The sequence below is a fragment of the Dermacentor albipictus genome, chromosome 3 (genome assembly GCF_038994185.2).
Source record: "Dermacentor albipictus isolate Rhodes 1998 colony chromosome 3, USDA_Dalb.pri_finalv2, whole genome shotgun sequence".
In the NCBI taxonomy this organism is placed as follows: domain Eukaryota; kingdom Metazoa; phylum Arthropoda; class Arachnida; order Ixodida; family Ixodidae; genus Dermacentor; species Dermacentor albipictus.
In genome coordinates, this window is record NC_091823.1 from 109,478,151 (window position 1) to 109,493,303 (window position 15,153).

Below are 15,153 nucleotides of genomic sequence, written 5' to 3' on the forward strand. Positions count from 1 at the left end.
TCGCACGTCAGTGGGCGAGTGACTGGAGCTGTGCAGTGTGCCGCGTCATAAGATCTCGGACAATAGAAGATAGTCCTAATTTGCGCTAGGGAACCTTGTTCGCGGCTGTGTAAGAGTGCAGTTGTAATTATACGTCCGCCTATGCAACCTGTCCGATTATCGCCTTCGAGTCTTTCCTCACCACACCGCTCGTCAACAACATTGCCTAAACGTGAAAGTGCTGGAGCATAGCCAGAAAGTGTAAAAATGGAGAGAGGCTTTTCTTATAATACATTGGCCCCGGGTGCCAGGTGGGGGGGGAGGGGGGGGTCATATGTGTCTGAAGAACCCCCTCTTTCCGCCGGCTTGAGTGGGGGTAAATGATAAAGAATGCTCCCCTAACCAGCAGCTCAAGCTCATGTACCCGATGTACCAGATGTGCAGTGCCGCAGAATTGTCGGCTGCAGCTTTATCAACATCCTACGCAATGATCGCACGAATGTGCGCGCTGAAAAACTTTATTCGCCAAGTGGTCACTAAACTATTCGCCTTAGCGGAACATTTCATGAGCGCTGTACATGTGCTGTGCGCTCATGTCCCACCATGGTTCGTGTGTCGTCAGTATGTACAGAATGTTCCATTTATCAGTTTTGTATCAGTTTCGCGGTGTTGAATAAAAACACTGTTTCCGAGTCATAGCTAACTGTCTGTTTGTCATTTTGTTGTTGTCACGGTGGCCCCACAGGGCGGGGTATTGCCTCAGTGACCAATTATAGACGTGAAGCTATGAACAACCACACATATTCACAATAATAGTACCTTCTTCACTCTCTCCCCTTTCTTTTTTTCCCTTAAACCCCTTCCCTTGTGTAAGGTAGCAAACTGGACGTGCGTCTGGTTGACCTTGCTAGCATTCCTTCCTTATTTTCCCCCTTCCCCTCCTCATCCTCATGTTGTTCTTCTGTGACTTCATGTCACAAACACAGTGTCTTGTTTCAGCTGTACGAAATATAATAAAAAAGTTAATTTTGTAAGGATATTTCCCGATATTCTATCAGGTTATGTGTCATTGTGACCGCTATAGGGACTCGGTATCGTGCAAATATGGCAGATAATTAATAAGGATATCTTAAATAACTGCTTAATTAGCAATTATAGAGGAAACATTGTAGTTCGGGAATTCAGGACCCAAAGTCATATTATTAACTCAACAAAATCGCCTTGGGTGCTATAGAGCCTGCAGTACTTTGGCACTGCGGGCGGCTCAGTATGGCAGTACCGAAAGAAAAAGTACCGAAGATTTTGCTCAGATTGTTTAAACACTTGGAATTGGCACCCCTGGTAACGACGTTATCTTGCTTGAATGGCTTATAACCTTGACGAACTTGAAGACTTATATCGTAAGCAAGATCATTTTTCACTTTTGCACTGTAACTTATGCAGTATTGGAAAAAATTTTGAAAGCCTATCAGCATACTTATCACAGCATACATTCACTTATGCCATTATAGCTATAACAGAAACATGGCTATAAACAGGTGAAGCACAGCTGCCGGAATATGTTACAGTGTCGCAACCACGACTGGGGACAACCCGAGATGGAGGAGTGGCACTATTTATTAAAAGCGATATTAAGTATGGTACTCTTCCTGAAAGCTCAATCTTTCACTCACATGCTGAAATTTTATTTGTTCATTGAAATGCGGTGTCACAGTAGGAGTCGTGTACCGGCCTCTTTCTTCAAACATGAACGATTTTATTGCAAGCATGGAAAAAATAATCGTACTCCTTATTTTCTCAGAGACTATAGTCGTTTGCGGAGATTTCAATAATGAACTTTTGAAACAGAATTGTCATGATTACGCGTTCTTACTTGAATCACTCAATTTGAAAAATGTCATTTCTTCTCTGACGCGTATTACAAACCACCCCGAAACTCTTTTGACCACATCTTGTGTAATTCTGAATTTCATGTGTTTACGATGTCACCATTGCAGATCACAACCCTACGTTTCCCATCTTACCTCGTAAATACATGTCCTCCTTGTGTAATACACGCGATAGAAGACGTGCTTGTATAAATCATGCAGAAGTACGACGATTGCTACAAGACGTAGACTTTAAGAAAGTACTTGATTTGTGTGATGTTCATACTAAATGTGAAACACTTATTGAATGTATCTGCAATGCCATTAAGCGATCTACAGGGTATATGTGCGCCACAATTAGGAGCGACCAGTGTGTTCTTGGATAACCAATACTATACTTGGAACATTAAAACAGAAAAACTCTTTTTACCGTAAATGGAAACGCAATAAATCAGATTCATATTACAGGGAGAGCTTTAAATACTTTAGAAATAGCTCAGTTAGCTTGATTAGAAAATAGAAATAGCGATACTATACTAACCTTATTAAAAATGAGGGCGGTAATTACGAAAAGGATATGGGAAATCATAAAAGAAGTTATAGGCAAAAGCAAAATACAGCGCTTTCAACCTGATCAACCATCGACAAAAGTAGCTAATAATTTTGATTATTATTTTGCTAACATAGGAACGACTTTGGCTAACCAGATTTTATCCTGTAAGCCCGCACTTGCCCTACCTAGAATAGTTGACAACGACTTTCACTTAGAAGAAGTAACTCATGACGAACTTATATCAACGGTAAATCAAATGCCGCTAAAGAAAGCGACTGGTCATGATGCTATACGCACTACGATTTTAAAAGACAATATAGACATTCTGTGCAGTCCCCACTGCAATGTATTCTATGTAGCGTTTGCTTCCAGCTCGTATCCACATATATTAAAAATAGTTAAAGTCGTTCCCGTATACAAGTCCGGAGATTCGAACCAACCAGAGAATTACAGGCCAATTGCTGTTCTGAGTGTCATAAACACAGTTTTTGAAAAAGTAATTTCCAAGAGATTGAAGCGATTTCTAAACGAAAACAACGTAATTTTTCCGCAGCAGCATGGTTTTATTCTTTCCAGATCGACATCAACTGTACTAACACTTTCGCACTGAGTAAATTATGCTCTTCATCATAATAAACTAACTATAGGAATATATTTGGATATATAGAAGGCATTTGATATCGTTTCTCACTCTATACTATTGCAAAAAAACTTGAAAGTTGTGGTGTTACAAAGGACTCCCTAGAACTTTTTCCAGCTGTTTATCCTAACGGAAACAAATGGTAGTAATGGGTGATTATTACTCTACATACAGCCCAGTCACCAGCGGAGTCCCATAAGGTTCTGTGCTCGGTCCCGTGTTATTCTCACTGTACATTAATGACCTCCCAGATGCTCTTCAGAACTCAAACGTTCTAATATATGCAGATGACACAGCTTTATTATTCACAGGAGACTCACACTCTGCAATGCAAACACATTTGATGGCCGAGTTATCAAGAATTTCCTCATGGTTTTTAGAAAACAAATTAACTTTAAATAGCAATAAGACACAATGGATAGTTTTTAGATCGAGGAGAAAAGATGTTGAGAGAGAGAGAGAGAAATGGTTATTGTGGGAAAGGAGGAAAGGATGGCACTATCTTCTGCAACCCATGCGGGAGCACGGCTCAGCGCCAGCAGGGTGAGGGAGATGGGATTAAAAGAAAGAGAGGGTAGGAGGGAGAAAGGTAGAGGGTCGTCCCAGCAGCATCAGAGCAGCCCGGCCGTGCGGGCCCAGTGGCTTCGACCGGAGGAGTAGAGTGAAGTAGTGGCGGATCAGGAAGCCCGAGGTGGTGGGTTAGGCCATCCGTCTTTGTAGAAATTTCCCATATTCTCGCCGAGAGCCCCGACGAGTCGAGGTACTGGACGACACTTAGGAAGGCTGGTAGCTGATTACGACAGGGGAAGAGGATATATCTTCCTCTCGTGAACATGGGAGCCCCAGGCGGTGGAACTCCTGCAGAAGTCGGCCGCGGTGCTGCAGGTGAGCAGGGCAGGCGAGCAGGAGGTGCTCCAGAGTCTCTGGTTCACCACAAGAGGCACATGCTGGCGAGGTGGCTTTCCCAAGGCGGTGCCGGCGGGCTGCCGTCCAGTGGCAGCCAATTCGCAGTCGGAGCAGCAACGAGGCATCCCTTCGTAGGAGGCGGTGTTGTGAAAGAGGCCGTTGACTGGTTCACACCAGTCAAATAAATATTACGTTAATAAAAGCCCCATCCAAGAAGTTCATTCGTTTAAATATCTGGGCGTCATATTTGACCAGCATATACATTGGTAAACACATATTCATAATGTATGCAAGAAGGTCGCATGCGGCTGCTACTCCCTAATTAAGTCAAAGCAATATTTCCCTTGCGAAGTACTCAAATCCCTTTATTATGCCTTTTGCCATAGCCATATTAGTTATTGTTTAGAATCATAGGGCGTGACTTACATGACATACCCGCCGTGGTTGCTCAGTGGCTATGGTGTTGGGCTGCTGAGCACGAGGTCGCAGGATCGAATCCCGACCGCGGCGGCCGCATTTCGATGGGGGCGAAATGCGAAAACACCCGTGTGCTTAGATTTAGGTGCACGTTAAAGAACCCCAGGTGGTCGAAATTTCCGGAGTCCTCCACTACGGCGTGCCTCATAATCAGAAAGTGGTTTTGGCACGTTAAACCCCATAATTTAATTTTGACTTACATGACATACTTACAACCTTTACAAAAACTACAGGGAAGGGCCCTGAAAATAATTACCGCTTCAAATTATAACAGTTATACATTTAATGATATTTTCCAAACACAACAGGTGTTATCGTTTAATGCACTATGTAATCATAAGATCTCAGTTTCAGCTAATAATATTTTGTGCACTAACTTTCCTATTCCTCGAAACCCCTTTTCTTTTCCCACTCGCAGTACTACACATGCTTTAAAAGGTAACTTCAACTTACCAAAGTGTTACAATGTATACGGCGAAAGGTTAATCGAATTCAGTGGCACAAAAAATCTGGAATATTTTACCCTTAAACGTTAAAAACGCACGTAATTTCAAGCCCTGTAGCAAATTATTTTTCTTGATAACCAGAATCTCTAACTTACTTGAATTGATTATATAGGAGTAATTTCAGAATGTCGGCTGTTATAACTGATGACGTGTTCTGGAATACTCTGCTGTGAAGGGGAAGCTTAAGTTCGGGCCCAGTTTCGATGCGGTCTATTGAAATACATGTAAAACGCAAAAAAAGGTTTTCTGAGATAACCCCTGGACTGATTTTAGTGAAATGTGTTGCATTTGAAAGAGAAAGTCACCAGAGAGAACTCTAGTGACTGTTGGAAGCGGAATTTCGATTCAGGTTCTGAATTTTGTGAAAAGGATTTTCAAAAATTCAAAAGTTCGAAGAAAATAGGCACACGAAGTTTATAAATTAATAGCTCTTCATCAAAAACAGATATTTAGGTTCTGTAAACAGCACCCATTAGATCGTTCAAAGCGGACAAATTCGATATGTCAATTTATATATTACGTGAATTTGTTACGTTGTGTGCAAGGGTTCTGCAAAAGCTGTATTTCCGTATTACTGAATTTTTTTTTTAGATTCATGTGTCACATATCAGTTTTGCCCGCTTTAGATGTACTATTAGATGCAATTCACAGAACTGTGATATCATTATTCCCTGCTGCGTGAGAGAGTTGTAATGTTGATAGTTTCGTTTTCATAAAATTTTCGATTTTTGTCCATTCTTATTAAGAAATTGACGATCTAAATCAAGAAGTGGAAACCAACAGTCACTACATTTTAAGTTTTTTCTTTTAAATGCAACAAACCTAGTCAAATTTGGTGCAGTGGTTGCTGAGATAAACGAGTTCTCCTTTTACATGTGTTCAGATAGGTGCACCCGAGCTAAAGCTTCCTCTTAAAATCTGTCCCTGACCTGTCTGTTAAAATTTGACACTGGACCGTATACTAGCCTTCCCTGCCTATCCGTCCAGATATCTGTATAACCTTGATTATATGAAAAAAATATAAACACTTGCACTTGCAAAAAAAAAAAAGCACGCACTCAGACGCTCGCCCGCGCGTGCTGCTCGGCCATTGTCGTGAAGCTTCGATCTATGAACTTGTTGATGCTAGATGCTGGCAAGTTCACCGGAACGAAAAGAGAATGGTAAGAAGCACATTAAAACAAAAGGCATGGCATATGTTCAGGTTTGTGTTAGCACCAAACAATCAATATACTGGATTAAGAAAAAGAATCAGCGGGAAATTGCTCGCTGAGAAGGCCGATAAACATGCAGTGCAACTTGAGCAACTTGATGGAAGTTGAGAAATAATATTGCAACGTCCAAGAATGCAGAAAAAATTACCGACGATTACGTTACTTCCTAATGCGAAATTTGAGCGCAGCAAATAAGCACGGCACGTATCCGGAAGCGGTTTCACGTCATTTTGGAACCAGAGCCGATCACACACTGAACACACACTTCCAAACGGATTGTCTGTAAACTGTCGCCGGAAAGCATTTGTTGCACCCTGACTGTTTGCGAGCCTTTGTTTGCGTTTGGCCTCGGCCTCGGCCGCGCGAACGGTAGAGTCTTCTCTGCGACGGCGATGAGCTTCTGCTTCAGCCTCGCTTACTGCTGGTTGCTCTCGACGGCGGCGATGAGCCTCCGCTTCGGCGGCGCGAACGGCAGGGTCTTCTCGGCGGCGGCGATGAGCTTCTGCGTCAGCCTCGCTTACTGCTGGTTGCTCTCGACGGCGGCGATGAGCCTCCGCTTCGGCGGCGCGAACGGCAGGGTCTTCTCGGCGGCGGCGCTTAGCCTCTGCTTCGGCGACGCGTACTCCTGGATCATCTCGACGGCGGCGACGGTAAGCTTCTGCTTCGGCGGCACGCACCTCTGGATTCTGACGGCGACGGCGCTGGGCCTCTGCTCTGGCAGCTCGTTTAGCAGCAGCAGCAGCAGTAGCAGCAGCAGACGGAGGACTTCCATCGGTCGTCTCGCTCATGGCTCAGAAAGAACTGGCAGATAATTTCGCAGTGGCGAACGGCAGCGGCAATTTCGGCTCGGGCGGTGCACATATACAGATCCGCCGCCACTGATCTGGCTCTCTGATTGTCACCGCACAGGGCGAACGGCAGCGGCAATTTCGGCTCGGGCGGTGCACATATACAGATCCGCCGCCACCGATCTGGCTCTCTGATTGCCACCGCACAGGGGTTGCATTGGAGGAGGAGCGAAGAAAGGAATTAAGTTCGAGCCGGCGCTTTGACAACCGGAGACTCGCAGGAAGAGGGGGAGGGGGGCGGCGTGTACACCCAGCGGCAAACGATGGGGGCAGAAGCGCGCGCAGCAAGCGGACAACACGATAAAGGGAGGAGGGAAGAGATAGCAGCGACTGACTGATGCCGCTGACGCCGATAGTGAGTCAACCCCAGCTGCGGAGTTGGTTTCAGGGACAACGCCGCCGATGCCGACACAAACAATATGATACCCTCGCTTCCGCAGCGCTAAGAACCAGGTCTAGCCGTGGGAAGGTGGTCACGTATTCGTCGACGTGCCGGGGCCTACGTGAAATAACCGGCGCGTCGGCAACTAATGAGCACCCTATCCGCCACACAAGAACAGGGGGGGGGGGGGACCCTTTCCTCCTCTTTCTGCATGGCGGCGACGGTGTTCTATGCAGTCACGTTATCTTGACTCTCTAGCGGCGTCAGCGGCATCCAGCGGTATCAGTCGGTCGCTGCTGGCGGTGGGGGGATGAAAGGGGGGCGGAGCTGGTTACGAGGCCGACGACGCGAAACCCAGGAACGGACGCCAAAGAACTGCGCTCTAAAAAAGGTTGAATAGTCCCCACGGCATATCAAAAGTCGCCGTAGGCGTCGAAGTCCCTAGTTATAAGGAAATTATTTTTGAACAGCTCTGATAGCGTTCCCGCAACAGTGATTGCTTGTGTACGGTAAAATGCTCATATGCTGCGGCGTGAAGCTCACAGCACGGTGCGAAAGCCTGCTTTCAGCGAAAGCAAAACATTGTGCGCGGACATGCATGCAGACGTGCAGTGAACTGCCACAAACCCGTGCGATCGCTGCATTGAGGTTTCACATATTCTGTTATGCTCCGTTTTGTGACACAGACAGCCCACTACAAGAACATATTTCACATAGTTTGCTCTCAGCCGATTGCCTACCTTTCCCGCAATAAATCGGTTCGGGGAACTCCATCGCGGCGACCGCGCGCAGCGGGCATTCACCGTGTACCTATTCGGGAAAGATATAGCGTTTGTAAACCATTCTCTGCTTTCTGTTTGCCCAAGATTATTATTTTGACAGTAAAAACTTCTGTCGTTTAGAGAATACTTACAGAAATGTCCAAGAGAGCTCCCGCGTGGTGTTTTTATTGAGTGCCAACAGCCAAACCTATGAGGAGCACGTCGCGTTATCCCTCATACTACACAAGCGAGGCGCTTCCGACATATGGCGACTCCGTAAACCCTCGCCGAGATATAAGAAGGAAGTAAAGCGAGATATAAGAAGAAAGAAGGAGCATGTGCTTGCTGCGGTAAGGCTAGGGTAACGATGGAGCATATGTTGTATTAGAATGTGAAGATATCTGCCCGGCGGTCGATTTAGGCATCTCTGGCCTCCTTGAAACCCTTGAGTTCAGCGAGAGCAGTGTAAAAGTAAACATGCCCGCAGTGGAGGTTAGTAAGCGGCGATTGGAAGATTGGTGGAAGTAGGTAAATGACAAATAATGGAGGCGTGCAATAACACAGTTCACAATAGGGGTTCAAACAGTTTTGTTATGGGAATTCATCGCAGGGTTGTTTTTTTTTCCTCCTTCTCACTTTTTTTTTTGAGATGGTAAGACATTAGGCAATATAATAACAAGAGCTTGGTGGGGCAACCCACCGCCCTGTTCCAAAGAGGACGCTCATAGCATCCATCCATCCATCCAGCCACCAATTCTACACCATGTACAGCCGTCGTTAAACTTGTTCGTGCGTTTTACGAAACACATATTTATGCCCTTTGTATTTTACCTGCTCATTCCTTCTCTGCACGGTGGTGCAAATCTTACCTAGCTTCTTGGCAGCCGTAAAAACATTGCATCTACTTGTCACTTCTTTAACCTGTGCGTTACATGGCGTGGCATATAATTGTCCTCTCAGCTGTGGCCATTTCTACGTAGAGCAGGCGAGCTGTTGTGTTAATCATGCAGAGATTAATAGAGCATAAAAGGTTGTTAACCACAGGATCGCCATCTAATCTTTCTTTGCAATGTCAAGATTGTAAATGCATGCCAAAATTCGATTAATGCAGTTTTATATATGCACAAGAATGAAGAAACACATCTAGTGGTCAAGGCCTGGCATATCAATAGTAGTAGAAGCGCATGTGTGAGCCAGCCTTCGATTAACTTGCATACAGAAGAAATGAAATGCCTAAATGGTTATGTCTTGCATAGCCCCCATGGCACTACCTGATTGACAGGTGGCGCTACCTTACCTGAGCATGTGCAGATAAGTTCTGAATCTACTTTCTTTTCTGCCCTGGTGCACCCTTCCATAGAGTTTTCTACAATATACTAGAGGGAAATTGGACGCTGCAATTGTTGAGACACCATGGAAATGATGGGAAGTACATGGATTTGTCTGATCTTCGTGCTTGTGGGTTCTGACGTTCTTGTGAATTCATTTATTACACTTTGTGTGCCTTCCCTGTCGTAAATTTCAGGGCAACCTACACACTTCTAAGTGTGGAAGACGCTGCGAACACGCACAGTCGCTACTAATTGCAACGATGGAGCTTGTCGAGGTGGTCAAATCGAAACGTGCCAAGTGTCTCAAGGCATGGCTTGCCCGCGTTAAATTCATAAGGACATTATATGTCGCTTGTTGATGCATGTGTCCGTGGGGTAATGATTTATATGGGGTGTCTGTGCTAGATGACCCGTGTTCGAATCCTACCACGGCACAATTTCAGTAATGTTTATTTCACTACTTATTACACAGTACATTGTTGAAAATGACAAGTTTACAAAGTCACAAGGCTGTTTGAAGCCAGGACGAAGTTTCGGCAAATCCATGTAGTACTTATCTCATAATTCCCACACTGGCTAAACCGCTGTTATTGCAGCTCCTGTAGACACTAGCACCATAGTTCTCTCTAGTAATTATTGTATGAAACTCTATGCGCCCTTCAGTTGATAGCATTTGTGCTGTCTGGTTCTCTCCTCCTGTGTCCCTGTCTGCACACCTTGCCTTCTCTCACAATGAATCCATACCAACTAGCTCAACTTTCTTTAGTTCTAAGCTTGTAATTATATACTGTATTTATATTTGCTTTCTTGTTCGCAACTCCTGCCATTGTACTTGCCCTTCTCGTTATAACCCCATGACGGATTGACAGTGTGCAAAATAAATTGTCATTAGTGCAGCAACATACTAATTTGGGGGATGCTGAAGAGAAACATTCAACCTATTTATAGACCAATAAAGTATTCGTTCAAAACTGTGTTTTTCTAATTTTACACTAACAGGTTGATTAATAGAAGAGAAAATGAAAGCCACACACAAATTTTATGCAAGAACCCCAGTGCTGGTGTACATGAATGCGACACCACAGATTTCAAAGTATTTTCTCGTATTATGGCCACTGTGGCAAAGTAATCCTCTCAAAGTTTGTGAGCTTAGGTCTTGGACTCTTTTCGAATGCATTATAATACATCTTTACCAAGGAAGAAATGACTAGAGCTGAGCAGATGTTGACAAAATCGATGGCATCATGGCAAGCTGGTGTTCAAGCATCGAAGAGGCATTGCCACACATCTTTCATTCTTGCATTTTTTTCTGCATTATACCTTCTATCAAGGTAAGAGTTGATTTTTTTTAGTATTCTACAAAAGTAATTTACTAACATGTACTTTTTACTAACTTTTTTTCTGTGTTTTTTAGTGTCCAATATCCTTTGCCATTCTTGGCAAACATCGTTGAAATCTTTAAGTTGCCAGTTAAGGTTATTATTCCACAGAAAAGAAAGGTGCATGTGCTCCCACCTGGCGACTTTGATGACAAAAGAGAGAATACGGTCGAAGCATGTCATCCGCGGCACATTTAGAGCATGTCAATTATACATGTAGTGCTTTGGAAACAAATAGGACATCAGGTGGACATCCAAGTTTAGATATACCTCATACCATTTTCAGCCCACTTGTGTGAATTGTTGTCCTTGAAGAAGCTGTCTTTCAGTTTCCTTGTGACAGAATGACATTTTCTCGTGGGATGAAATTACAAGTTGAGGCTAGATGTATACAGACCACGTGTACATCATGCTTTGTGCATTTTCTTCAGTATAGTTTCATATACCATTTGGGCCTGACGGGCAGCCTAGAAGAATGAGGAGTATACTGTGCTTCAGCATGTGAGCATGTATGCATACGTGTACATGTGATATATCTGATCTTGCTCTGTGAGCATTCTGCCTATTGCATCTGTCACATACAGCACCTACTGCAAACGGAATATTCATTATTGCAAACACTGTGCAAAAATCCCCGTGCAATGTCCCCATGATGTCCATCGAGTACATGCAAGGGATGTCTATGAGACGCAGAAAGTGCGACCAAACGGTCATGTGTAGGATGTTCAGTGGATGTATTTGATACAACCCTGGGATATCCTTGTCCTCTCAGTGGATGTCCATAAGAAATCCATTGCATGTCATTGCAGTCACTGGGAAGTGGTCCTCTAGGTTGTGCGTAGGCAAAGTAGGACACACAAAGCAACATGGTAGAGCAAACAAAATTTAACTGCATAACAGTCTAATTGAAAGTTGGGAGGCTACTTGAAAGAGTGTTAGCGACAAGGCATGCCCTCTCGGAAAACATGGTTTATGTACATGGCAAACAAAATAGCTAACACAGGATATGAAGGCATTGCTGTTAGAAGCCACAGAGAAGTAAGGCTAGTCTTTGACTACGGTAATTACTAAATAAAATTACTTGCATATCATGAGCCTATGAGATGCAGTCAGCTGTCAATGACCTGATGCTGGTAAATCTTCTAAGTAATGCTAACCTTTGTACAGTGCTATAGAAAAGTGTTTGCATACATAGACAGAAGGTTTTCATTTTTCTGGGGGGAAGGACCAGTTTTCCGAATCCCATAATATATATATAACATTTTAAAATAACATTTACCAGTTGCACTCGAGACTTTGCGTGACATCAAAGAATTGTTCACTCAAGTAGTGGCCTTATAGGAGTATTTAGAAGACCTCGTAGGAGAAGACAGTTCAATTTCCCAGCCCGAGTCCTCTCGCACCACCAAGGATCTGGAGTCTCTCAGAGGTGTAATCTTCCTTTGTGTAATTGTTGTAGACTTCGCTATCACTAATAGTGCTTCGCCTTTCCAGAGAAACTGCAGGTTCTCTCTCTTTCTCTCCTCCCCCTCTTTTCTTTTTCTGTGAGTCAGAGTATAAGCACTACTGCGCATGACTGCCGTTTTGATTCTGATTTCGAGTGAATCAGGCTTGGCCTCATTTCGGTTAAATGGTGTCCCAACGATCATGCAACAAGCCTTCTAAAGAAAGAGCAATTGCGTTACTCAAAGAAAACCTAGTGCATACTGTTTTCAGAACAGTGGAGTAGCTGCCATTAATTATTTCTTTACTAAGATTTAATTAGGTAATTGCAATTAGTTATCTAAATCAAGAAGTAATGTCGTTATTATCACAGTGTCAATGACAGATTTGTAGACGCCCCCTAATGACATCTAACTGCGGTGCTTTCAGCGACGTATTAATTGTGTACAATCTTTTCTGACTGGTAAAGAAACCCCACGAAATATGAAAAACACCACATGACTGGGCTCCCACCCGCATCATAAAGCAATACCCTCAAATAAACTGATTGAAAGTAACTGCTTTGCCTGTCACAAAGCCGAAGAGACAGCGCATCACGTTGATAATGGTATGGAAGGAGCACCAACAGCAGATTTCATGGGTTCGAAGCTATTCCTTCCTCTCATTTCTACGTCACACTTATTATCCGTCGCTCAAGAACAACTGATCCCATTGATAACAAACGCCCCTTGATAATGTGGCTGAAGCACAACTCTGACCACGCACGAAACACGAAAAGCAATGCAATAAGACAGAATGTTTCAAAATCCCGGCTATCCTCGCACCGCATAAGCTATATGGCTATATATCGTGCCAGAAACTTGCTTCGGACCGCAGCCAAATTACAGTGGCTGTTTTATTTTTCATAAGAGTGTATACCTGCTGCGAAAACAGGTTCGTGGCAAAAAAAATAAAACCGAAATAAACAAACCAGGAAGCGACACACGTGTACAGAATAAGGAAAATCGATGCATTCAAGAAAGTAAACGTACCACTTCTATATGAGCCGAATTGGCAATTGAGTCGTCTGCATGAAAAAAAAAGTAATAAGAAAGAAACATCAGTTTGGTATGCCCTTATTATTTATGAATTTGTAAGCGCCGTTATACACCAGCTGCTGCCTCGAAAACTTGTTTGAATAGGTCCCCTTCTGTAACTACACAGTACCGAGTCCACTTGATCACATCTTTAGTGGCTTTCTTGATGACCGACGCTGGAATTCTATGGCAGACATCCATTATCCTTGCCTCAAGCTCATCTAACGTCATCTCGATCATATAAACACGATCATTCATATAACCCAAAATAAAGAAACCTAGTGGATAGAGGTCAGGTGACCTAGCCGGCCAATTTAAAGGCCCGTGCATTCAAATCAATTTTGCATAAAAAGTCGCATCCAGCCGCAGTTTCATGTTCGGCTGCTACTGTGTGCTAGTGCCCCATCTTGCTGATACCACGGAACTAGAAGAGGTGACAGTGAGACTTCGCTGAGAAGCTTGCCCACCTCGCCTTTAAGGATTTCATCCACGTAGCGCTGTCCAGTCAGTGTGTGATCGAAGATGGACCAATTATAGCATGGTGTAAATTCTGCACAACACATTGAACGACCACTGGTAGTGATGCTGATTGCGCTTTATCCAGTGCAGATTGGAGCTCCTCCAATAGTGTACATTATGCAAATTTACCTAGGTGTTTCTGCAAAAATTGGCCTCCTCTGTTCACATGATGTTGCTAAAAAAGTCTGGTGACTCATCGGCTCTTATGAGTGCCCAATCAGAGAAATCTAGACGATTCTGCAGATCCCCATCTTCCAAGCATTGGTAATGGTTAAAGCAGTACGGGTGAAAGGCCAAGTCATTTAGAATCCTCCAAACTGGCGACTTGGAAATTGGGACCTGGGCGTCCCAGTCCCGCACGCTAGCATGAGGGTTTGAGGCCATAAATGCGAGAACCTTCATGTGTAGGCTAGGACTGAAAAACAGAGTCCTCCGTCTATGTTCCTTGAAGCTGCCGGTTTGTCTCCAGTTTTCATAATTTCTGATTATAGTCAATACGTTTGGTCTACTGCAACACTTTCACGACCGATATGTATTTGCTCATTAGAGAAAGACATTGCGACTGGGAGGAAACACAATACACCTTCAAACCTTTGCACTGATGTTATCAGTACACTTTTGTGGTGATAGGCTTTGTGGCATAAAAAAAGAAAAGGAAAAAATACGTCCGTGCACTTTATCTACGCTAAGACAACAACTATCACAGCATGTTTCTAACTAACACTAATCACGACATGTTACTTCAGCCGAAGCGTGGCAGGTAAGGGAGTACTAGCTCGATCATTATGTTGTTTTTTTTTTCTTTCCTTTATTTCGTTCTGGCTAACTCAGAGGGAGCCCATTTGAGGGCGCTGCTTTGTGATGTGCTTGGGAGTGCAGTCACGTGGCATTTTTCATATTTCACAGCGTTTATTTATGTCAGAAACAAATTAGTACATAGATGTTCCTTGGCTGTGCCTACAAGTGCCTCGTTGACACTTTGGTAATTAGGAGAGGACGTCTCGAGTTGCCCAATTAAATCTCAGTAACGAAAAAATTACTGGCGACTGCTTCACTGTCCTGGAAACAATATGCACTAGGTTTTCTTCAAGAAACGCAATTGCTCTTTATTTAAAACTGAGTGCATAATAGCTAATTGGGACACCCTGTACATATTTATGAGCTCTGCATGCAAGTCGTGATGTTTCCATCCCTAATAAATGTTGTACATTATTAGATATTTTTTTCATTAGTTGTTAGCATGGCTTACTGAAAAGAGAAGCGATATTAAG